At 36.1% G+C, this 24,570-nt stretch overlaps 1 pseudogene; it reads right to left on the bottom strand.

Annotated features, from left to right (window-relative positions):
- Positions 1–18,022: 18,022 nt before the first annotated feature.
- LOC138834983 (Golgi to ER traffic protein 4 homolog pseudogene) overlaps positions 18,023–24,570 on the bottom strand; it is a 29,420-nt pseudogene continuing 22,872 nt past the window's right edge.

Raw genomic sequence — 24,570 nt, 5'->3', positions numbered from 1 at the left:
ATTAATGACCAGGTATAGTTATAAGGGATAAAACTCTGGCTTGATTTTAACATCATTATTTTATTTTTTTAACAATGGAAGAAAGATATTTGACTTGAAAGAGACACAGGATGAGATTCAGAAGAGATGGTGAGTCCATTCTTTGTAGAAATGGGCACATCAGACTTTTGAAGTTATTATTTATTTTTGGCATAAGACTTGATTATTCAAGTATGTGCAGTTACTAGATAAATAACTTAATATGGAAATAATAAATAAGTGTTATCAGTGCATACAAAACAATTGGTTCTGAACATCTATATTATGCAATGATTTGTACTGTTCATGTCACAGAACTGACTTAGAAGGCTGATTTAAATCAAATATATATATTTGGTCAGCGTTAAATCCTCTTTTGCAAATTCTGCCTCCTCGAAAAAAAAAGGATATTACCTATTTTATCAGTAATCAGGAATAGTAAGTTATTTTAAGTATTTATATATTTTATCCAAGTATGATCCTCCAATTTATCATTCCAGGTGCTAGAGTCTAACCATCATGGTGATGGATAGTCACATCCTAATGGAGAAATATGTAGCTTGCCCTGCTTGCATGCTCCCCAACCTTCCCTTCCATGGCTCTATATTTACATTTAGTAAAATTCACTCATCTAATAAAGTCAAGGACAATGGCAGCTCCTCCTTGAAGATTCTTCTGTCAAGAATAAGCAATCAATCATTAATTTGATAATATTTCATTATAATGCAGTCAAATATAGAAATTTTTGAGCTTTTTTTCCATGAAATTTACTTCATGTGATTGTTGATTTATAGTTGGTGGTATTGGACTTAAAACAATGTACGAGTTTCAAAGATTTAAATAAAAAGTTGCACATTGCCTTGTCTAGTGACAAATTAAAGAGAGAATTCTAGGTTCTTATATTCATCCCAGTGTGCTTTTGTTTCCTTGCTGGCTTTTTTCCTACAGTGATGACCAATTTCATTATTTGGCATAGCAAAGTTTTCTCATTTTTGTAGTCCTGATTTTATCATAGGTGTTATTTTCCTAAGCATTCTGCCCATGATAAATTAATCTATTATTATAATCACATCTTAGAACATTCATATTCAGTAATTATTCTTATATTCCTTAATAACATCTCATTATATTTTAAAAATTGTATTAATTTATATAGTCAGCAGTAGGGCTGAACTCAAGGTCTGACTGCTGTCTCTTAGCTTTGTTGCTCAAGGTTAGTACTAGATCACTTCTAGATGTTTGGTGGTTAATTGGACATGAAAGTCTCATGGACTTTCCTGCCCAGGCAGGCTCTGAACTGTGATCCTCCTGAGTAGCTAACATAACAGATGTGAGCCACCAGTCCACAGTATATATAGCAGATTACTTTTAACAATAGAAGAAAGTAATTTTACTATAGAAATTTTTTCTTTAGGAGAATTCTTTCAATGTTTGATACAAACTTTTACATGTTTAAATATTATTTTGGTATCACTGTTGCTTTTTATAATTTTTCCACTTTGTATTTGCCTGTATTATTTGTACGTAGACTTTTTCACTGTTATTCATACATACTATATAACTCTATCACAATTTATCCCCTTTATCACTTTCTCTCTTTTCTACTTCCCTCTTCTTGAAACAATTTCAACAGGTTTTATTGTACTCTTCTTACACACACACAATATGAACAGAATATGTAGAAGATAATACTGCACCCTCCCCCTCCATGCCCTCTTGTTTTATCTTCTCCCCTTCCACTGGTACCGCCCCTCAAACAGGTTCTCTTCTGTTTTATATTTCTGTCTTTCATTTTTACAGCTAGATACTGCATACAAGCAAAAACATATAATATTTTACTTTCTCAGCATATTTACTTTTGCTTAATATAATGGTATCTAGTTCTATCCATTTTGCCATCAATGACATATTTTATTGCAATGTATAGTTGAAAACTCCATTGTGGATATATTTCAAATTTTCTCATGAATTTTATTTATATATGTATATATATATTGGGTCAGTCATGGGGCTTGAACTCTAGGTCTGGGAGCTGTCCATGAGCTCTTCAGCTCAAGGCGAATGTTCTACCACATAAGCCACAGTGCCACTTTTGGTTTTCTGGTGGGTAATTGGAGATAAGAATCTCAAGGACTTTCCTCATATTTTATCCTAGGATTACAGGTGTGAGCCATGGGCGGCTAGCTTAATTTTATATTTTATATATTTATCTATTTGTGTGCAATACTGGTGTTTGAACTTAAGGGCTTTCATTCTTGCTTGACCATTTTGCGTTGCTCACAACTGGTGCTCTACCACTTAAGACATGCATCCAGTACTAGGTTTCTGCTGGTTAGTTGTAGAAAAAGATCTCTCAGATTTGTATCCCTGGTCTGGTTCTGAACCACAATCCTCAGATCTCAGTTTCTTGAGTAGCTAGTATTATGGGCATGAGCCTCAGGCAGCCAGAATAACTTTTATTTTTTATAAGTAGATTGCTTAAGGTGTTGGCTTGGGTTTCCTGAGAGAAATTCATGTTTAATTTCTTGTTTCTTTTAAGGTTATCAAATGAATATCTTTAAATTTGCAAGATGTTATTATGTCAAATATGAAATAATATTACTAGGTGGCACCAAGTTTCCTTTTAGATAGAAAATATTTGGCTGGCTTCCAACCAAAATCTTTACATCTCAGCTTCCTGAGTACCTAGGATTGTAGGCATTGGTCACCTCTCCTGGCTGAGACAAATATTTTTGGTAAGGAAAATCACTGTGATGTGGAACATGAGACATGATGAATATAGACTAAACAGGAATATTTTGAAAGCTTTAACAAAACTGAAGTTATCACAAATTTGCAGGCTTCAGTGAGGAGAAAAATGACAAAGAAGTTACAGAAGCAGAGAATTGGAGACTAAAGAAAAGTTAGTGAATAATTCCCTGTTAGCAGAACTACTGATGATTTCTTTTTAGAAAACTTCAGCTTGATATACTGGTACATGCCTATAATTCTAATTAATTATGAGATAGACACTGGATGTTTGCTGTTGGTATGGTAAAAATATAATACTGAAACTCAAATCTCTAAAGCAAACTGGTGCCATATGTTGATAAGAGAGGCAGAAGTTGGAGGACCACTGTTTGAGGCAGTTAATATGAGACTATCTGAAAAGCAAACTAAAGCTAAACAAAGTGCTAGGGGTATGGATCAAGAGCAATTATCCAGCAAGTTTGAGGCCCTGAATTCCATACCTTCTACTGAGAACAAAAGACAAGGAAAAGGAAAAAGGTTCTTGTTACAATTTTCAAGATATTTTCTGTACAATTTTCTGCTATAATTTCCTTCTTCAATTGCCGTAAAATTTTGAGAAGTCACTTACACAAATGACTACCATTATTTGTGGAAATCAAGGGAAAGTCTTTGCAACCAGTTTTGTAAGACAGAACAACTCTGTAAAATTGAATTCAATGAGATGAAAATGAGAGGTAATGGTTTCATGAAAATGCACTTAATAGCTATGTGTCAGAAGGTGAGGAGCTCATTAAGAGGATTTACTTCCTAAAAGAACAGGAGGATTGAGTTCATTTTATATTAATTTTTAAAAATAGGTTAAATTTGGTTGGTATTTTAACACCTTTAAACAAGGTGTTTAGCCAGTAAAATTATTGTTGAGATTTTTATAAAAGCTATAAGACAATTGTTACATAGATTTTTAGAGAAGCTATTCAACAATTGTTGGATAAATCCCAACAATGCAAATATGTGTCCTCTGTCATCTGGTGGTGTTTCATACCTCATCATCTAAGGTTGGGAGAATATTATCTTCATTTTCAGAATACAGAAATGGAGGCAAGAAGAAAGGTGGTGTATTTCTGAAGGCTGATGTGTAAATTACAATTGAGAATGAGCAGAAACCAGAATCCATGAACAGAAACCAGAATACATGGCTTAAATTCAATTCATTATTTGCAAACCTCGTGACTATACTAATATCTGAAACTCTTCTGCTGGCTGGGTAACATGGAACTGTTTCTTAGAGTTGTCATGTGTTGTTTTTGGTAAAAAGCTAAAAATATTGGTGCTTTATAAAATTAAAGAATATGCCTTTTGTAAAGTGTTATGCACAGAATATGAAACAAGAATTCCATGAACTCTGAAGTTCTTTATGCAGGTTTTCTTAAAATTATTCTTTGAAGAATCAAGATAGTGAAATTATTCACATTCCTTTCATTCCAGAAAGCATTATCTGAACACATTTGAGAAGAATTTCTACAATAGTCTTATAATATATGGGCTTTTGGTGTACTTATTTGTCTTCTCTCTGTATCTTCTTAATGGGGTTATTATTGTCTTATTCATGGGTTTAAGAGTCCTTTATATATTATGAATAAAGCAATTTGTCAAGATCTTTATATTTTGTTTCATTAGCAAAAATGCCTGCTATGTGATTGAACAGAAATTGATGACATCTTTGCCTGAGCAACTAGGAATTCTTTCATTCTAATTCAGTACTCTTTATCAGGTCAAGAAAGTTCCCATGTAATAATTTTGACAAATTTTTACCATTCTGATATTTTGAACAGGACAGAATTATTTTAGCGTCACAGCAGGGAATTCCCCTGTGACATGTCTCCTCTACAGGCATGGAATCCCCATTTGCAAACTGCTGATCATACTGGAAGCAAATTTTTGCTTGTTAGGAATATCGAATTTTTGGCCTATGTACTCAGGATTTTTTTCCAGAAAACATAAATCCACACATAGATATTAGTCATAGCTACTTGAATTGGAAATAGTAATATTTTTATTCTTGATGTGCCACATCTCTATATAAAACTATGAAAAACACAGTTTGTAACAGAATAAACATGAGTATATCACTTAGAATGTGGGTATGGTTAGTAAACTCTAGGGGATTTTCTAATAGCTTTCAGACTTTTCATAAACATAAATAAAATGAGATGGTTTATACCTATAATCCTAGCTTCTTTGAAAATGGACATGTGGATAGTGGGAGTTCAGGGTTAAGCTGGAAAACATACGAGACCTCCATCTCAGTCAATAAAAGCGGGGTGTGCCAATGTGTGGGTGTTATCCTACCTGTATTGGACATCCAACTAGGAAGTTTACTATCCAGGTAGCCTAGGAATAAACAAATGCAAGACTCTACCTCAAAAATAACCAAAGCAAAAATTGCTGGATGTGGTATGATTCAAGGGGTAAGGTGCCTGCCTGGCAAATGCAAGGCTCTGAATTCAAACCCAAGTACCTACCAAAAAATGAAAAGTAAATAATATGAAATAATTCTCTAAATAACTACTCACTTAGTGTAATTATCTTATGTATTCTCCAAATAATCTTGTAGTGAAGGCATAGAATTGAATAAGCCAGATCAATATAATACTCCAAAATCATAGAGTGGCCCAGAGGTCAGCTTTATGATTATTCAATGTCTGGATCTTCCTGTTCTTAGATCCACAATCTTATGGGGGGGAACGAATGTATTTATTTACATTTATTTACACCCTTCATCCGGTTTCACATGTTGAAATCCTATCTCAAATGTAATGTTACAGAAGTGGGCTTTTGTGTGTATGTGGATGTTAATTAAGTCATGGAGGCAAGCCTTCATGAATGGGATTTAAATAAACAAAACCAAAGAGATTTCACTCCTGATCTTTAATACAGTGCATCACTCAGAAAAAAAAATACTGACTATGCTGGCATTGCAATCTTGGACCTCCAGGCTCCAGAATGTAAAAATAAATTTAGTGTTTATAACCAATTCAGTGTCTGGTAATGTGTCATCATAAGTCAAAAGGATGAACAGTAAGCCAGCTGAAAAGGACTGTTGTGGTTTCTCTACCAAATTTCCAGAGTCCCTGTGATACTGAAAAATGTTAAGGCTCCTTAGGGAAAATGTTTTAAAACTGCCTTCTTGTCCAACTCTGACTTCACAAATTTTGGAATATAAGGAATGAAATCAAGTGCCCAAGATACCTAAGACAGGACACTTGATCCTCGTCTGCTTTGCTCTTCAGCACCTGGTACAAATTTACACTATATAAACAAGTCAACTAAAGGCAGTTATAATACATTTTAAAATGCATAGCCAGAAAACACTTTATAAACACTCTGTCATTATAGTCTCATTGGCTCCCATGTCCAAAATAGGAAACCAAGGCTTAAAGAGAGGTAGGTAATTTACCCAAATTTGCAAAATTGATATATTTGTACAGTTAAATGCAGACGAAATTGTATCCATACTTAGGCTGATATACCATATGCATTTGTTTTTCTGCAGAAATAAAAGGCTCACGAACTTTTTTTCCATGTTCTAAACTCATATGCACTACCGTGATATCTCTATCCTGGTTGCCCCCAAGTCATATCAGCTGAAGTTGATACATCTCTACCCACTCAAACACAAATAGATAAGAATTGGGCAACTGTACTTTTAAATCCCCATGCAGTAATAATGTGTATTTAACAGTATGAAATCCTGGGCTAGAAAATAAAACTTCTATGATGGTGCTAGGCCCACCTCACATATCTTTCTTTGTCTCTTCCTTCCTTCCTTTTTAGGGCTTGGGATTGAACGCACGGCCTTGTGCATATTAAGCAATTGCAACAAAACTAAGTTACATGGCCATTTCAATCGCTCCAATTTGATTCACTGCTACCCTGTTCCTGATACTTTGTATTACTTGGTCATAGTATTTGGAGACTACTAAACTTCATAAGCGTTTCATCTTTTTTACTCCCTTCCCATGTATCAAGACACTGTGCAAGAAAGAATTTCCTGACCTCCCCAGACAGAGTTCATGGATCATCATCAGGTTCTATTTTACCATGCATAGCACTCTATTATTACATTTATAATAACAACTCACTTAAATAATTGTTCTCTTCTTCAGACCATTGGTAGACGATTGTTCAATCCTATATTTTATATAACCAGGAATAGAAATTTTCTTGTCATGTTTTCCTCTTTTTGACTTGGTAAAATTTTCCTGATTTTGTAGAACTGTTTATTCTCCATGAATATTGTTTCAGGACATTGCTGCATAATGTCTATAATAAAATTAAGAAATTTCCAGCCAAAGAAGACAACTCAGCATTCTAGATGTTAATGACTGTACTCTGGGTTCCTGTGCACTGGGCACTGCATTTGGCATCTCAGTTTTACAACAATGGACAATCTATATTGAAAGTTGCTTTTTTTTGGTTTCCTATTTTGTGCCATATGAAGTATTTAAGGTGTATAGCCAGTTAATTGTGGAAGTATGAGCTGGTAATCTTTTCAAAAATTTTTTGTAAAGATACTGTATAGAGTTGTTACGATTACATGAGTAAGGTAATGAGTACATTTCCTATTGAGCATTGTTACCCCCTCCTTTGTTTCCCCCCTAAATTCCCTTCCTTCTCTATTTCCCAACTCCTCTTTCCCCCTACTTTCGAAGATGTGAAGTTCGTTTTCAACATAGTGTCTTGTACATGCCATTGTTACAATGGATCAAACTGAATCCTTGTCTCAGCATTTTGTTATTTCCCTGCCCCTCCCCAAATTAGAAAAATGTATATACAAGATGGAACCAGGGTCATATGAGCTGGTAATCTTTAGCCTTCAAATCTTAAAACAAAAACAAGCAATGCATGAAAAAAATTGTTCATAATGGAAATCTCAGCCTCCTGATTGATGCTCTGATTCTTCCATTAAAGTATAATCTTGTTAGAATCAAGTTCCAGGCTAAAATGTAAATACCCAGGGAAATGATGACATTAAGTTGCTAATATTTAATTATGCCTTCCTATTAATGAAATAATTTGGAAAATGTTTTTTAAAAAACTGGATGATAGCAAGAAGGATTTTAGAAAAAGGCATTACAGTGGGTAAGGTGTGTAAAATTGTACAAAACTGGAACTACATGCTGGGAAAAGAACAACTTCACAGAGAGGGGTAACTTATTTTTTTTAGATGAGGCAAGTTAAGATGGATTATTATGTAAGAAGAAAGTTTCTATTTGTTTTTTTCTAACAACTAGCAGAGACTTATCTGTTTATAAAAAATAAATACTAGAATGAAAAATTCAAAAGACCTTTAATGATGCATTTAATATTTTGGAGACAACAAAGATTTTCAGGGTAGAGACAGTTCAATAAACTATGGTATTTATAAGCACTGGACTCCCATGTAATCATTATAAGTGATGTTCTTAGAACAGTGCAATTTCTTAGGATGTTATTAGATAGGAAATATATGCATGATATAATGCGATGTAGACTCACACCTGTAATCCTACCTACTCATAGGGGTGAGATTTGAGGATCATGGTTCACAGCCAGCCCCCATAGGAAAATCAATTTAACCATCAAAATGCCAATAGTGGAGCTGTGGCTAACCTTGGGGGGAAAAAGTAAAGCCGAGAATAATACGCAGGCACTGAATTCAAGTTCCACTTTTGGCAACAAACAAATGAATAATCAAACAAATATATCACCCCAAAGTTATATGAAAATATGTATATGCATATATGCATGGCAGAAGGTCTAACCGTAGTGTTCCAATATTCACCTTGTAGAAGTCCAAAATGGGAACAACATAAACATTTACTTAAAGAAAATCAAAAGTGACAATATGTTGGAAATGATCTTTACAACTTGGGGGGCATTGAGAAAGGGAGGAGAAAGGGAAGAAAAATAAAGGAGGGGGCAAAAAGTTAGACAAGAAATGTAATCATTACCTTACTTATGTAACTGTGACCCCTCTCTACATCACCTTGACAATAAAATTAAAATGAAAAAAACTAAAAAAAAGACAACCAAAAGCTTTTACTTATGTTATTCTATTTAAAAGTATATTTTAAAAGAATTATTGGCATGTTTTAAAGTTCTAATGCATTGCCCTACTCTACTGGATTATACTGGAATATGGAGAGAATTATTTACACATGAGTCCATAAGTAAGGACCCCAATGTGATTGTTTCTAACGTATTTATAAGATGATTTATTTGTTGCTTTGTATGTCCCTCCCCCATGGTATAACCCCTGCTTTCACTGTATTTGATGTTGTTATAATTTATGGGGGGGAAGGGAAAAAACAAATCGTTTAAATAAGGATACAGGTGGACCCATTGCAACAATGAGATGTACAAGCTGTTATGTCGAAAAATGAACTTTACAACCTCGGCAAGGGGTGGGGGAGGGGGCCCGGAATGGGAAGGGATGGGAAGGGGAAACAAAGGAGGAGGCAACCTTGCTTGATAAGAAATATACTCATTATCTTGCCCATGTAATTGTAACCCCTCTGTACGGTATTTTCACAATACATTTTTTAATTAAAAAAAAGAATTCGACAAAGAAATGCCAACGTGGACCAAAGGATCCTACCCATAATACCGTGCTTCTACAGCAAATCACACAATCCCCCAATCCACATAATTTGATCATTTAAAGGCGATTGATGAATCAACTTCTCCATTTGTAGAAATACATACCTGTGACAAGGATGGAAAAGGCACCGAAAGCCAAAATGAATGTTACACAATTTTGTGGAAGATTCCATAGATAAAGGAATGTGTCCCACACATTTCCAACTCTCAGTCTGGGAAAGTCAGTCATCCTTACCATACTAATAAAAACACAAAAATGCTAACTGTGGGATTCAAAAAGATTGCATGAGAATATGTGTTCATTGTGACAGCACAGTAACTTCAGTGCAAATTACTGTGGCTCTCTTTCCTTGCCTTATTCCCAATTCATTCTTCAATTCTGAAGGGGAGATTCTGGGGAGCCAGTTCTCTTTGCTCCAATAATTAATGAAAGGAAACAGGTTATTGGAGATAAAATTTCTACACATAGTTCTTGGAATCTCATTCTTTATTAAGCTTACTGAGTACTAATGGGATTATAAAACACAAGAACGTCTTAATTTTTCCACTAATTTTTTAAATGCCTCTTGTAAGAAAAATCAAAATTAACGAAAGAAACACCTCAGAAATCTTATAAAGATATTTGTGGTGTATGGATGCCAGGAAAATTAGAAATGTCACATGTAACTACCAAATGATATTTACAAAGCACAAACCCTAATTCTTCTGTGAGCTAATGTGATAATTACACATTTAAACTTTCCAACAAAATCACCATTGAGAATACCACAGCCAATTTCAATCACAAAAGAAAAGCTGCAAAGAATTGCTAAAATTTTCACCTATTCATTCCTAAAGTTGAGACAGTTGACTCTGCTGCTGTTGACTGTTTGATCCTTTTCCTCCTCACAAATAAATGTGCCTATGTAGAACAATTTATATCTATACATTAAGTTAATGGGTATCTAGCCTTTCTAGTCTGATCTTCAGTCTGAGTAGAAACGATGGAGCATAAGTAGTTTATGAACATGGACCATCCCATAACAAGCAGAAACACGCTCTAAACCAATTCTAACAGAAACATCTGTGATAATGGAAATATTCTATATATACATTCTCTAACAGAGTAGCCACTGACTATATATGGCTACTCCATCTCAAATATGAATAGTGTCTGAGAAATTAATTCTTCCAATTTCAGTTAAATGAAAATTTTTTTAATTTTATTTTTTTTATTGTGAAAATACTGCACAGAGGGGTTACAATTACTTGGGCAAGATAGTGAGTACATTTCTTATCAAGCATTGTACCCTCCTCCTTTGTTTACCCTTCCCATCCCTTCCCATCTTTCCTCCCCCCACCCCATCCCACCCCCACAAGTTGTAAAGTTCGTATTCGACATGACAACTTGTACTTCTCATTGTTGCAACAGGTCCACCTGTATCCTTATTTAAACGACTTATTTTTCCCCTTCCCCTCCACAAATTATACCGACATCAAATACAGTGAAAGCAGGGTTTATCCTGTAGGGGAGGGACATACAAAGCAACAAAGAAACAAATGCGTTAGAAACAAATGCATGAAAGACAAAAACATTTAAAATACATATTTTAGGGTTAATTTGCCTAACATCACATTATCTGAACTTTTCTGCTTGACTCATACATATAATAAATAATGCAAATAAGGGAAATCATGGGACCTATGTTTGTTTGGGCTTGGCTTACTTCACTTAATATAATTTTTTCCAAGTTTTTACATTTCCTAACAAATGGATTAATGTCATTCTTTCTGATGGAGACATAGAATTCCATTGTGTATATATATACCACATTTACTTGATCTATTCATCTACTGAGGGGCATCAGGGTTGGTTCCAGATCTTAGCTATGGTAAATAATGCTGCAATAAACATAGTTGTGCTGGTAGCTTTAGTGTGGTCTTGTTTGTAAACATTTAGGTAAATGCCCAAAAGGGGGACTGCTCGGTCACAGTGGAGATCTATGTGAAGTCTTTTGAGGAACCTCCATACTACTTTCAAAAGTGGTTGAACAAGTTTACACTCCCACCAACAATGAAATAAGGTTCCCTTCTGTCCAATCCCCTCCAGCAACTGTTCTTATTAGACTTCTTGATTTATGCCATTCTAACTGGGGTGAGGTTGTATCTCAATGTTGTTTTGATTTGCATTTCTTTTATGGCTAGGGAGGTTGAACATTTCTTCATGTGTCTATTGGTCATCCTTCTTTCTTCTTCAGAGAAGTTTCTCTTTAAGTAATTAGCCCCCTTATTTACTGGGCAGTTGTTTCTTTGAGGATTTGTTGTTGGGGAATTTAATTTTTTGAGTTCCAAGTGTATTTTAGATATGAGACCCTTGTCTGTTGTATGGCTAGTGAAGATCTTCTCCCAATCCGTGGGCTTTCTATTGATCTTGCTAGCTATGTCCTTTGCCATGCAGAAGCTCTGCAATTTCATGAAATACCAATATCCCAATTGTCCAAACTTTCTTTGATTTGTTGTGTTTCCAGGCCTCTATTAAGAAAATTTTGGCCTGCGCAAAGGAGACGTAGGTTTTCTCCTATTCCATCCTGAAATGTTTTCGTTGTGTCTGCTTTGACTCCGAGGTCTTTGATTCATTTGGGGTGATTGTGGTGCAGGGTGATATACAAGGGTCTAGCTTTAGTTTTCTACAAGTAGTTAACCAATTTTGCCAGCACCATTTACTGAAGAGGCTGTCTTTCTTCCTTTCTATTTTTTTTAGCTCTCTTATCAAAGATTAGATGGTTATAGCTCTGTAGGTTCACTACTGAGTTTTCAATTCTATTCCATTGGTCCTGAGGTCTCTTCTTGTGCCATTACCAAGCTCTTTTGACTACTATGGCTTTATAGTAGAGTTTGAAATTTGGTATTGATGTTCCTCCAGCTGTGTTCTTTCCGTTGAGGAGCGTTTTTGCTATTCAGAGTCTTTTATTGTTCCATATGAAATTTTGGATTGCCTCTTCTATTTCCTTGAAGAATGTGGTTGGAATTTTGATAGGTATCGCAGTGAATTTGTAGAGAGCCTTGGGAAGTATTACCATTTTTATGATATTAATCTTTCCAATCCAGGAGCATAGGAGTTTTTCCCATTTTCTAGGTTCTGTTTTGATTTTGAATCAGCTTGAGTAATTTGGGAATGGGGTCTATGGGTTTCTTTAAATACAGGATCATATCATCTGCGAAGAGAGAGTTTTTTTCTTCTTTCTCTCTTTGGATCCCCTTTATGTCTGCATCTTGTCTTATTGCTGTAGCTATGCATTCTAACACTAGGTGGAAGAGAAGTGGAGAGAGTGAACATCCTTGTCTTGTTCCTGAGTTATGAGGAAATGGCTTTAGTTTTTCACCAGTAAGTATAATGCTGGCTGTAAGTTTGTAATATACATCCTTTATTGTATTGAGGAATGTTCTATGGATTCCTAATTTTTCCAGAAACTTCATTATAAAGGGGTGTTGGATCTAGTCGAATGGTTTTTCTGCATCTATTGAGAAAACCATGTGGTTCTTATCTTTGTTCCTGTTGATGTGATGAATAATAAAAATTGATTTGCACATATTGAACAAGCTTTGCATCCCTGAAAAGAACCCTGTTGATCATGGTGTATGATTTTTTGAATGAATTGTTGAAGTCGATTGGCCATAATTTGGTTGAGAATTTTTGCGTCAATGTTCATCAAAGAAATGGGTCTATAGTTCTCTTTCTTTGATGAGTCCCTGCCTGGTTTTGGGATGAGGGTTATGATGAATTCATAGACTGTGTTTGGTAGTGAACTTTCTCTTTCAATTTCATTGAAGAGTTGGAGGAGTATTCGTGTGAGCTCTGCAATAAAGGCCTTGCAGAATTCCGCTGTAAAATCGTCTGGTCCTTGACTTTTCTTAGCTGGGAGGTCTCTTATTGCTGTTTCTATTTCAATGCTTGATATGGGCCTGTTAAGATGGTTTAACTCATCTTGGTTTAGTTTTGGCATGTCAATATTTGCTAGGAAAAGGGCCATTTCTGCCAAGTTCTCAAACTTATTAACATAAAGTTTGAGAAGTATTCCCTTAAAATTTTCTGAATATTGGTGGTTTCCGTGGTTTCCATTCTCATTTCTGAGTTTTTTTTATTTAGGTGTGTTCTCTTCTTTTTCTGATAAGATTTGCTAAGGGTCTGTCAATTTTGTTAATTTTTTTGAAGAACCAACTCTTTGTTTTGTTGATTTTTTTCTATAGTTTGTTTTGGATTCTAATTCATTTAATTCTGATTTAATGTTAATTTTTTCTTTCCGTCTACTGGAATGGGGTTTATCTTGCTGCTCTTTTTCAAGGAAGTTCAGATGTCTCATTAAATTGTTGGTTTCAGATCTCTTCAATTTGTTGAGGTAGGAACTCAGAGCTATAAACTTGCCTCTGATTACTGCATTTCCTATGTCCCAGAGGATCTAGTAATTTTTGTGCTCAGTTTTTTGAATAGCATGAACACTTGAATTTCTTTTCTGATCTCTTCCATGACCCACTCGTGATTCAGCAGTGTGTTGTTCAGCCTCCATGTGTTACCGGACTTTCTTTGGTGGCTTTTGGTGTTGAGTTCTAATTTTATTCCCTTGTGGTCTGACAGAATGCAAGGTATAATTTCAATGTGTCTCAATTTGGACAATTTTGCTTTGTGGCCTAAAATGTGGTCTATTTTAGAAAATGTTCCATGTGTATTCTGATGCTGTTGGGTAAAATATTTGGTAGATGTCTGTTAAATCTAGTTGATCTATGCAGTTGTTTAGATCTGCGGTTTCTCTGTTGAGTTTTTGCGGAGGTGATCTATCTAGTGGGGAGAATGGTATGTAAAAATCCCCAACAATTAATGTCTTTGGATCTATGTGGGATTTGAGGGAAAGTAGTGTTTCTTGGATAAATTTGTGAGCTCCGTTGTTTGGCGAATAGATATTTAGAATTGTAATATCGTCCTAAAGGAGAGAAACCTTAATTAGTATGTAGCGACCTTCTTTATCTCTTCTCACAAATTTTAATTTGAAGTCTATTTTTTCTGATATTAGGATTGCAACTCCCGCCTGTTTATGGGGGCCATTTGCTTGGTAGATTTTGTTCCAACTTTTAACATTGAAAATGTTTTTGTTTTTACTGGCAAGATGTGATTCCTGAAGGCAGCATATATAAGGATCTTGTTTTTTAATCCAACTAGACAGTCTATGTCCCTTAATTGGAGAGTTAAGTCCGTTAATGATAAGAGATAGGACTGAGTGGTATTTGGGAGTTCCACCTTCTTGGTGGCTGCGAAAACTGGGTTCTTCCTATGGTTCTTGGATTCTCAGTTTGGGTGCAGTTTCTTGGCCTCTATTGTGGTCTTGTTGGTTTTCTATGTGTAAGACATCTTTAAGAATCTTTTGCAGGGTTGGTTTGGTGGAGATCTATTGTTTCAATTTTTCTTTGCTATGGAAGGTTTTTATTTGGCTTTCAGTAATGAAGGAGAGTTTAGCTCGGTAGAGTATTCTTGATTGATAGTGATTTGTTTTTAGTGCATGGCATACATCATTCCAGGCTCTTCTTGCTTTGATTGTCACTGCTGAGATATCTGAGGTGATTCTAATTGGTTTCCCTTTATATGTCATTAATGTTTTCTCCTTGATAGCTTTAAGGATCTTTTCCTTGGTCTGAATTGATCCTATGTGGATTATAATTTGACAGTGGGATGTCCTATTCTGGTCTGGCCTATTTGGAGTTCTAAAAGCTTCTTGTATGTGAATAGGCCTATCTTTTTGCATGTTTGGGAAGTTCTCTGCTAGGATCCTGTTAAACAAATTTCCTTCACCATTAACTTCTGTTTCTAGGTGCTCCTCTACAACCATTACTCTTAGATTAGGCCTTCTGATGGTGTCTTCCAAGTGTTGGATAGATCTCTCATATTTTTTGGATTTCTCTTGGATGGTTGTATGTTCTTTCTCTATAATGTTTAGGCTCTCTTCTCTCCCCGAGATTCGATCTTCTGCATGGTCTGACCTCCTGTCGAGACTTTCTACTTTGTTTTTTATTTTTTTTCCTTCTAGTTGGTCAGCTTGATGGCTTCAAATTCTTTGTTGAAGCTTTGTTTTAGATCTTGTATGAAGTTCTTTACTTCCTTAATTTGGTGCTCAGTGTTTATACTCAAATCACTTAGTTGATTGGTTATGTTTTCCTTGGACTCCCATTCCTTCTGTTATTTTCTATTCAGCATTCCCTTTGTGGGCTCCCTGACTTCCTTCAGCTCTTTGTTAATGGATTCCCTGAATGCCTTTAGTGATCTTTCTGTATTCTCATCCTGCTCTCTCAATTCCTGTATTACTCTTTGATTAGCTTCCTCCGGTTCATGCGATTCCTGTAGTTCTCTTTGAGTGTTCTCTGCCTGCTCACGCCATTCCTGCCTTTCCCTTTGAGTATTCTCAAGCTGCTCATGCAAATCCTGTATCAGTTTTTGAGTACCTTCCTCACGCTTATGATATTCCTGTATAAACTTTTGGATTGCCTCCACTCTCTCCCTATCCTGCTCATACAAAATTCTTGGAATGTTTTCAATCTTTTCATTTATCATGTTTGCCAGCAGTGTTCGTAGAGCTATTTGGGAACTCTCTTCTGGATTATTCATTATCTGTTATCTGTATTGTCCCCTGATTATCATGAGTGGGATTTGAGATACCGGGACTTGCAATTTTTCTTGTGTTTTTCCGGCTAACTCTGCCGATTTGGGATGAAATTAACACCAGTTTTGTGCTAGAACACTATCTTAAGGCAAGCATCAACCAAAGTCTATATTTGCACAGTCAATAGTCTGCAGATACAATCTAGTTCAACAGATACATCTATTCAACATCAAACAACTATATATTAATGGGCTATGAACCACAAAGAAGAATTTGGAAGACCACAAATTATTAGGTTTAGGAAGAGTTGTGGGTAAAAAATAGGAAGAGTGATGTGGGATGGCACAGTGAGTGTTAACTAAGTCCTAATCTCAAAGCAGGAAATAGGTTGGATAGGATGAAAGTAGAGAGATAGAAAAAAAAGAAATAGAAAGGGGAAAAAAGAGACCAGAAAAAATAGAAAAGTAAAAATTAAAAATATTATAGATATTCGTAAACAAACTATTCAGAGAAGAAAATCAATTTAATGAGAGAAAGGGAGGGATATAGAGGAGATGTGAAAAACTTAAAAACAAAAATACTTAAAATATTATATAGGTATAAAGAGGTAGTACTGCTATTAAGGAATTTAAGTCTAAGAGGTTTTGAATTGTGTAATAAATTTGTGGATTAAGTGTGTACACAATGGGGGATAACGTCTAATAATTGACTACGGGTTTATCTGAGGATGTGCAGAACAGCAATTAAGTCACATAAAGAACGAAAGAGAAGAACAGATGAAAAGGGTAAGAAAGAAAGAAAAAAGATCAGAAGTTCAATAGAGCTAAACAAAAACAAAAACAAACACAAAAAAGAGAGAAAAACTCACACTCACTTATAACCCTAAAATAAAATTCTAAGAGGACAAAAAATTACTATAAAACATTTTTTTTCAAAAAAGGTAAAAATTAAAGATTAAAAAATTTTTAGAAACAAAATTTTTTTTATAAAATATAGAACAAAAAATTCTTTGACTTTTTTGGGAAGAGCGGGAAAAATCCTGTATCTCCCTTGTGTCCGTAACCAGCCCCTTGTTGGAGTCTCTGGTCTGCTTGTGTTCCTGTGGCTTGGTTGGTTACTTAAGTCAGTTTCTTTGAACAGGAAGAAAAATGCTCTGCAACCCTCCTCGCAGGTTAGTTCAATGGGAGGGAGGTCTGCTTTGAGTATCACAAAAGAGGGAGATGGCTTTTTCCTTGGGTTTGTAGGTGCTGTGATGAGGCTAGGTTCTGGGTAGAGTTGAGGCCTTTCAGCAAACAGTAGCTTTTCCCGGGGGCTGGTTTGTGAGAAACTCACAGAGCCCAGCCTGGAGCCATTATCAGGGTTTCTGTTTACTGAATTTCAGTTGATTGTCAAGGCTGCTAAAGGGAGGGGCAGCCTCTGGCTCTGATTACCCAGTGAAGAAAGCCACTCCTAGGGCTGGCGCCCGAGCTGGGTGACTTTTCCCTGTGTGGAGCTGAGTCTGGCAGGTCAGGTTAGGCTCTTTTGACCTGCTAGATGTCTCTAGATTTATTCCAAGGCCTGAGTTGGTGCTAGCAGCTCCACCAAGCTTTGTCGGTATCCAAGATGGAGATCTCCGGTACTGGGGGGCGAGGGGTGGCCTTCCCTCCTCTGCTCCCTGAGAAGGAGTGAGGACGTTAGGCTGCTATGCACGCTGAGTCTTGGTTCCTGGGTAGTCTCTGGTCTGTGAACTGCAGGATGAAGATGTGTGCTCCTTGTATGTTCTTGCTGGTGTTGTGTAGAATCCGCTCATCCACCTCGTCTGGCTGCTTCGTCCTGGTCTCTTTGTGATTCAGGTATGGTGGCTGCAGTCGCTTCTGCCACCACTGCTGCTGTGGCGGCGGCTGCTGACAAGTGCTCAGGGCTGTCTCCTTGCCTGTATTTTCTCTCTCTGGCCTAACTCTCTGTGTGATGGCACACTTGGTGTGATTCTCTGGCTTAGTACTGTTCACTGGAGCTCTGAAACTGCTTTCTTATGCGAGAGCCTGTTTAGCCTCCAGCTTCTCCTCTGCCATCTTCCCCTCGAAGCCTTAAATGAAATTTTATGTAATGAGATTCATCTACTCACTGGGAACTGGACAGCTCAGTTTCCAAGTTAGGAAGCTGAAATTCTCAAAAACATAGTGATAAAATATAATCCAAGCAGGGCGCTAGTGGCTAATGCCTGTAACACCAGTTAATCAGGAGGCTAAGATCTGAGGATCATGATTCAAAGCCAGCTCAGGCAGGAAAATCTGTGAGCTCTTATCTCCAATAAACCACTAGAAAACCAAAAGCGGCACTGTGGCTCAAGCGGTAGAGTGCTTGCCTTGAGGTGAATAGTGCAGGGACAGCGCCCAAGACCAGAGTTCAAACTCCACTCCCAACCAACACACACACACACACACACACACACACACACACACACACACACACACACACACACACACACACACACACACACACAATCCAAGTGAAGAAGGTTCCATTGGATACTAACTGCATGTCTGTGAATTATCTAAGTTTTTCTGTCTTATAGCAGTTACCACTCACCTAGATTGACAGCGGGAGGAAAGGGGTGGGAGATAAACACAAGCTACTTGGGATACTGAGAGCTGCTCCTTGAAGGTAAGGGTTGTGCATGAATCTTTTCTATATTTAGTAGACATCAAAGTGTGTAGAATCCTGTAGTTATAAAAATGTATTTCAACATGTACAACAGATGCTCTGTTTATCAAAATAGGAGAGAAATCAGACAGGTGGATTCTATAAATATACAAGCAATATATAGAAAATTTGCTACATTCTATTCCATGATAGGCTCTGGAATAAACTTTGGTTTTCTGTTCATACTAGGTAAACATTCATACACTAAAAAACAGAAGTGTAATCCTTTATTACGGTTAAAATATATAGAATATCTTAATGAAATGTATTTGTGGACCTATTTTTTCCTTAATTTCATCCACTCCTGCATTAAAAATGGCTCTAAGAGAAAAGTTTCTAGATGTGTAAAATATGAACTCCATCTATTTCGTTTGTTGAATTTGTACTTTAGATAGGATTTAAGTCCTTATTTCATCTTTAGGCTTAGGGCTAGGAAAAGAATAAGTAATCTCAACAGATTGTCATGCCTCACTTTTAAGGAGAGTTATGTATTTATCAGGAGAAATATGTATTGGTCTTGGTAGCTAGGAAACTTCAAGAAACAAAAGAAAAAGAACAATTCCACAGCAGTCTCAAGTATTTGCATATCTTCAAGTGAACATTAGTTGCTCTTTATTCTATAGTATATTTACAAGGATAGTTTTACAACCTATTTCTAAGCTATTGTCATCCTCCAGAGTAAAGTTCAGGCATGCCTATTGCTCATTATATAGATCGCAGTTGCTCAAACTCAGAACCCATTTTTTGTATAGGTTTCACATGGCTACCTTTACCTCACTCAGTAGCACTGAGGGCTGGGAGATTTATTTCAAATATTTAAATACACACAAACACACACACACATCACTGGCTTTCACTATTGCTGTAAAAATTAAGTACCTTTTGTCCCTTACCCAAGAGTATCATAAATCGTGTACCATCCATGAAAATGTGACAAGTTCATTATTAACTTGCAAGTAGGTTAAATCTCTAGCCTCATACAATTCTACATATTCATATGAAGAAAAATATATACCTAGAGTTTTGGTGTGCTTCTACATTATGAAGCTCTCAATTTTCATTTTTTTAAAAAATACATTTTTATTGTAAAAATAATGTACAGAGGGGTTAGAGTTTCATGAGGAAGGTAATGAGTACATTTCCTATCAAGCATTGGAAGGCAGCTCAGTGGTAGAGTGCTTGCCTTGTAGGCATGAGGCCCTGGGTTCAATGCCTCAGTACCACATACACAGAAAAGGCCAGAAGTGGTGCTGTGGCTCAAGTGATAGAGCACTAGCCTTGAGCTGAAGAGCTGAGGGACAGCACCCAGGCCCAGAGTTCAAGCACTATGACTGGCAATTAAAAAATCTGTATCAATTTCATCATATTTGCCCTATTTTAGAAATTGGAAGTCACATATTTCCATCAGAAGTAACTATATTTAATGGTACAACTTTCTACGTTGTTTTTAGGACCTAATAATTTGTGGATATGCCCCAAGGCTTTTTACTAAAAGCTGAGGGAATAGGTCCAAAAATGGAAGCCGATAAACAGTCAGAGCATTATTATGTAGCTTTAGTTCACTGTTACAAAAGAGGAGTGCAAATCAATATGATGGTTCATCGTTACAGGACCAGAAGACATACTAGAAACTGACATCAGAGAAGAGTCAGTCACTGTAGGAAAACGCAAACAGGATGCACCAAAGGATGCAATCATCAGTGTCCAAATAAGCAACACAGAATGGTATAAAGTCATTGCAAGCATATATTTGATGAGTGGTTCACATCAAGAATATATAAAGAACAACATCCCAACAATAACAAACAACCTGATTTTACACTGTGCAAAGAATTCAGATGTTTCTCCAGAGAAGACAATTAAAATGTTAACATGCACATAAAGGTGTTTAACGTCACTAATCACTAGGAAAGTGTAAGTCAAAACAATGAAGAATATGACCATTTCATATGAATTAGGATAACTACAAAAAACAAAGTAACAATACTGACAAAAGTGTGGCAAAATTGGAACCTTTCTATGGGAAACAGTATGGCAACTTTTCCAGCAATTCAAAACAGGATTATTCATGCCTGTAATCCTAACCAGTCAGGACAAGAAGCTGAAATCCAAGGATCATCGTTCCAAGCTAGCCTGAGTAGAAAACAGGAAGTGGACCTGTGTTTTAAAGTGGTAAAACACTAGCCTTGAGGAAAAGTTCAGAGACAGTGACCTGGCCCTGAGTCAAGCCCATGACAGAAAAAAAAATGAAAGGAAGGAAAGAGAATTGTCATATGATCCAATGACTCCACTTCTGGGCATATACTCTAAAGCAGGGTCTTGAAGAAATCTTTGAGCACTCATATTCATTTTGTACAATACTAAAACATGGAGGCAATCCAAGTGGCCATCAACAAATGAATACATAAAATAAATGTGGTTTATACATACAGTGGTATATTACTTCAACTTTAAAAAGAATTATTTTGTGACAGATGTTATATTATGGCTGAATCTTGGGGACACTGTACTACATGAAATAAGCCAGTCATAACAAGATCAAATATTGCATAATTCTACTTATATCAGTTACATAGAACATTCAAATTGATAGAGACAGGAAGCAAAATCATACTTGATGGAGATCTTGAAGCAGAGGAGAGTGGAAAATTATTTAATGAATATAGATTTTAATATTGGAGGATGATATCAGTGTGGACATTGAACTTGTACAATATTGTAAATATACTTACTACTATGTTGTAATCTTAAAATGATTAAGATAATAAAACCTGGGAGAAGAGAAGGAGAATGATGAAAGGGTAAATATGATCAGTGTACATTGTATGCCTATGTGGATATATCAAAATGAAATCCACTTATATAACTAGGTAATGCTAATACAAAGTGTAAAAAGATGATCAATTTTAAATTGTTTGCATTTGACCACAATTTCTGGAAAAAAAAGAAAAAAACAACCACAGACTGGGAAAAAAATTTAAATTTCCAGTAAGCAATAAACCTGGGTTCAAAACTATATCTCACTTAAGTGTGTGAAGCTGTTTTGTAATGTAATGAGAGAAGGCTCAGGAAAATCACCCCTTTTGTACAAAAATACATAGTGAATTTGCCGTAATTTGGATGTTATCATACAAATTTTAAAAATATAATAGCATATGTAGCATCTGAGATATGTTTCCTCTTTTTCTTAAGCTTCAAAGTAGTTTCTACTTGCACACAAAATGCATCATCTATTCTGCTTACAAAACAGTAAAACATTACAGGTGGGGTCTATAGCCCTTAATATACATAGCAATACATCTGAGGTGCCTACCATAATATCCACCCTTCCTTTCTGAATCAATAAAGACACCTTTCCATTTAACTGAACACCAGGCTAAGTAAAACAGTGATAACATTTCCCAATAGTGATAATATTTAGATAACAATGCAGAGAAAAATTTTGGGGAGGTTATTGTGAATGGGGTTGCTCCCTTTATTTCCCTCCCTTCTTGTACATTGTCAGTGTACAGGAAGGCAACTGATTTTTGTGGGTTTATTTTGTATCCTGCTACTTTGCTGAAGTGATTTATGATTTCTAAATGGATGGAGTACTTGGGATCGAGAAGGTATAAAATCATGTCGTCTGCAAAAAGGGATAGTTTATCTTCTTCTTTTCCTATGCAGATCCCTTTAATACCTTTTCCTTGCCTTATTGCCCTGGATAAGGGTTCCAGGACTATATTGAAGAGGAGTGCAGACAGGGGGCATCCTTGCCTTGTTCCTGATTTTAGGAGAATTGGTTTTAGCTTTTCCCCATTACGTATAATTGGCTATTGGTCTGATATAAATGGCTTTTATTGTTTTAAGAAATGTTCCTTTTATTCCTATTTTCTCCACAGCTTTTAGTATGAATGAATGTTGATTTTTATCAAAGGCCTTTTCTGCATCTGTGGCGATAATCATGTGATTCTTGACCTTGGCTCTGTTGATGTGTTGGATTACATTTATTGACTTATGTATGTTAAACCATCCCTGCATCTCTGGGATGAAGCCTACCTGGTCATAGTGTATTTTTTATGTGTTTCTGGATTCTGTTAGCTAGAATCTTATTAAGGATCTTTGCATCTATGTTCATCAAGGAAATTGGCCTGTAATTCTACTTTTTGGTTGGGTCTTTGCCTGGTTTGGGGATGAGTGTGATATTGGCATCGTAGAATGAGTTTGGGATAGCTCCCTCCTTCTCTGTTTCTCTGAAGAGCTTGAGGAGTATGGATAATAGCTCTTCTTTAAAGGTCTTATAGAATTCTGCTGTGAATCCATCTAGTCCTGGGCTTTTTTTTGTTGGAAGACTTTTGATAACTTCCTGTACCTCGTTGTAGGATATTGGCTTATTTAATTGTTTACTTCTTCTTTGCTCAATTTGGGCAACTTGTATTTCTCTAAAAATGCATCTATTTCTGCCAGGTTTTCTTCCTTTAGAGAGTATAACTTTTGAAAGTAGTCCGTTAGGATTGTTTGGATATCTTGGGTACGTGTGGTGATTTTTCCCGTAGCATCCCTAATCCTGTTAATAAGGGTTTTCTCTCTTTTTTTTAAAATTAATCTTGCCAACGGTCCATCAATTTAATTTATTTTTTCAAAGAACCAGCTTTTTATTTGGTTAAATTTGGCTATAATTTTCTGGTTTTCTAATTGGTTAATCTCTGCTCTTAATTTGGGTATCTGGCTCCATCTAGTTTTTTCTTGTTTTTCTAGCTGTTTTAATTGCAACATGAGATTATTTACTTGGTCTGTTTGCATTTTCTTGATGTGGGCACTGAGAGCAATAAATCTGCCCCTCAGGACTGCTTTTGCTGTGTCCCACAAGTTTCTTTGCGAGGTGTTTTCATTTTCATTGAGTTGTAGGAAATGTTTTATTTCTTCTCTGATCTCTTCTGTTACCCAGGCATTGCTAAGAAGTGTGCTGTTCAATTTCCCTGTATTAGAGAAATTTCTGCAGTATGCTTTGTTATTGAGAACTAGCTTAATTCCACTGTGGTCAGATAGGACACAAGGGATTATGTCGATCCCTTTGTATTTGCTTAAGTTCCTTGCATGAACTATGATATGGTCTATTTTGGAGAAAGTTCCATGAGCTGCTGAGAAGAATGTGTACTGTGTTGTTTTACGGTGAAATACTCGGTAGATGTCAGTTAATTCCGCTTGAAGTATGGCCTCACTTAATTCAGTAGCTTCTTTGCCAATCCTCTGGATGGTGGACCTGTCCTTTGGTAAGAGTGGTGTGTTAAAGTCTCTTAGTATTATCGTATTGCAGTCTATTTTATTCTGTAAGTTTGAGAGTATTTGTTTAACCTATGTGGGTGCACCAATATTTGGGGCATATAAGTTGATGATGGTAATATCCTCCTCTTGGATTGTTCCCTCTATTAATATGTAGTGTCCGTCCTTGTCTTTCTGTACTGATTTTAATGAAAAGTTTATTTTGTCAGATATCAGGATAGCTACCCCTGCTTTCTTACTGGGGGAATTTGATTTGTAGATCCTTTTCCAACCCTTTACTCTGAATTTGTTTGTATGTTTGGCTGAGTTTTTGGGGTTATGAAGATACAGTGTCGTTTCATCTGCACAAAGGGATAGTTTAACTTCTTCTTTCCCTATGAGGATCCCTTTAATGTCTTTGTCTTGCCTTATTGTCCTGGCTAATTGTGCCAGGACTATATTGAAGAGGAGTGGAGAGAGTGGGCATCTTTGCCTTGTTCCTGATTTTAGGAGAATTGGTAGTAGCTTTTCCCTATTACTTATTATATTGGGTATTGGTCTGTTGTGTATGGCTTTCATTGTTTTAAGAAATGTTCCTTCTGGAAGTGGCGCTGTAGCTTTAGTGGTAGAGCAC

The sequence above is a fragment of the Dipodomys merriami genome, unplaced genomic scaffold, assembly GCF_024711535.1.
Source record: "Dipodomys merriami isolate MVZ:Mamm:240054 unplaced genomic scaffold, mDipMer1.0.p SCAF_220, whole genome shotgun sequence".
Taxonomy (NCBI): Eukaryota; Metazoa; Chordata; class Mammalia; order Rodentia; family Heteromyidae; genus Dipodomys; species Dipodomys merriami.
This window is presented reverse-complemented; position numbering and strand designations above follow the sequence as displayed.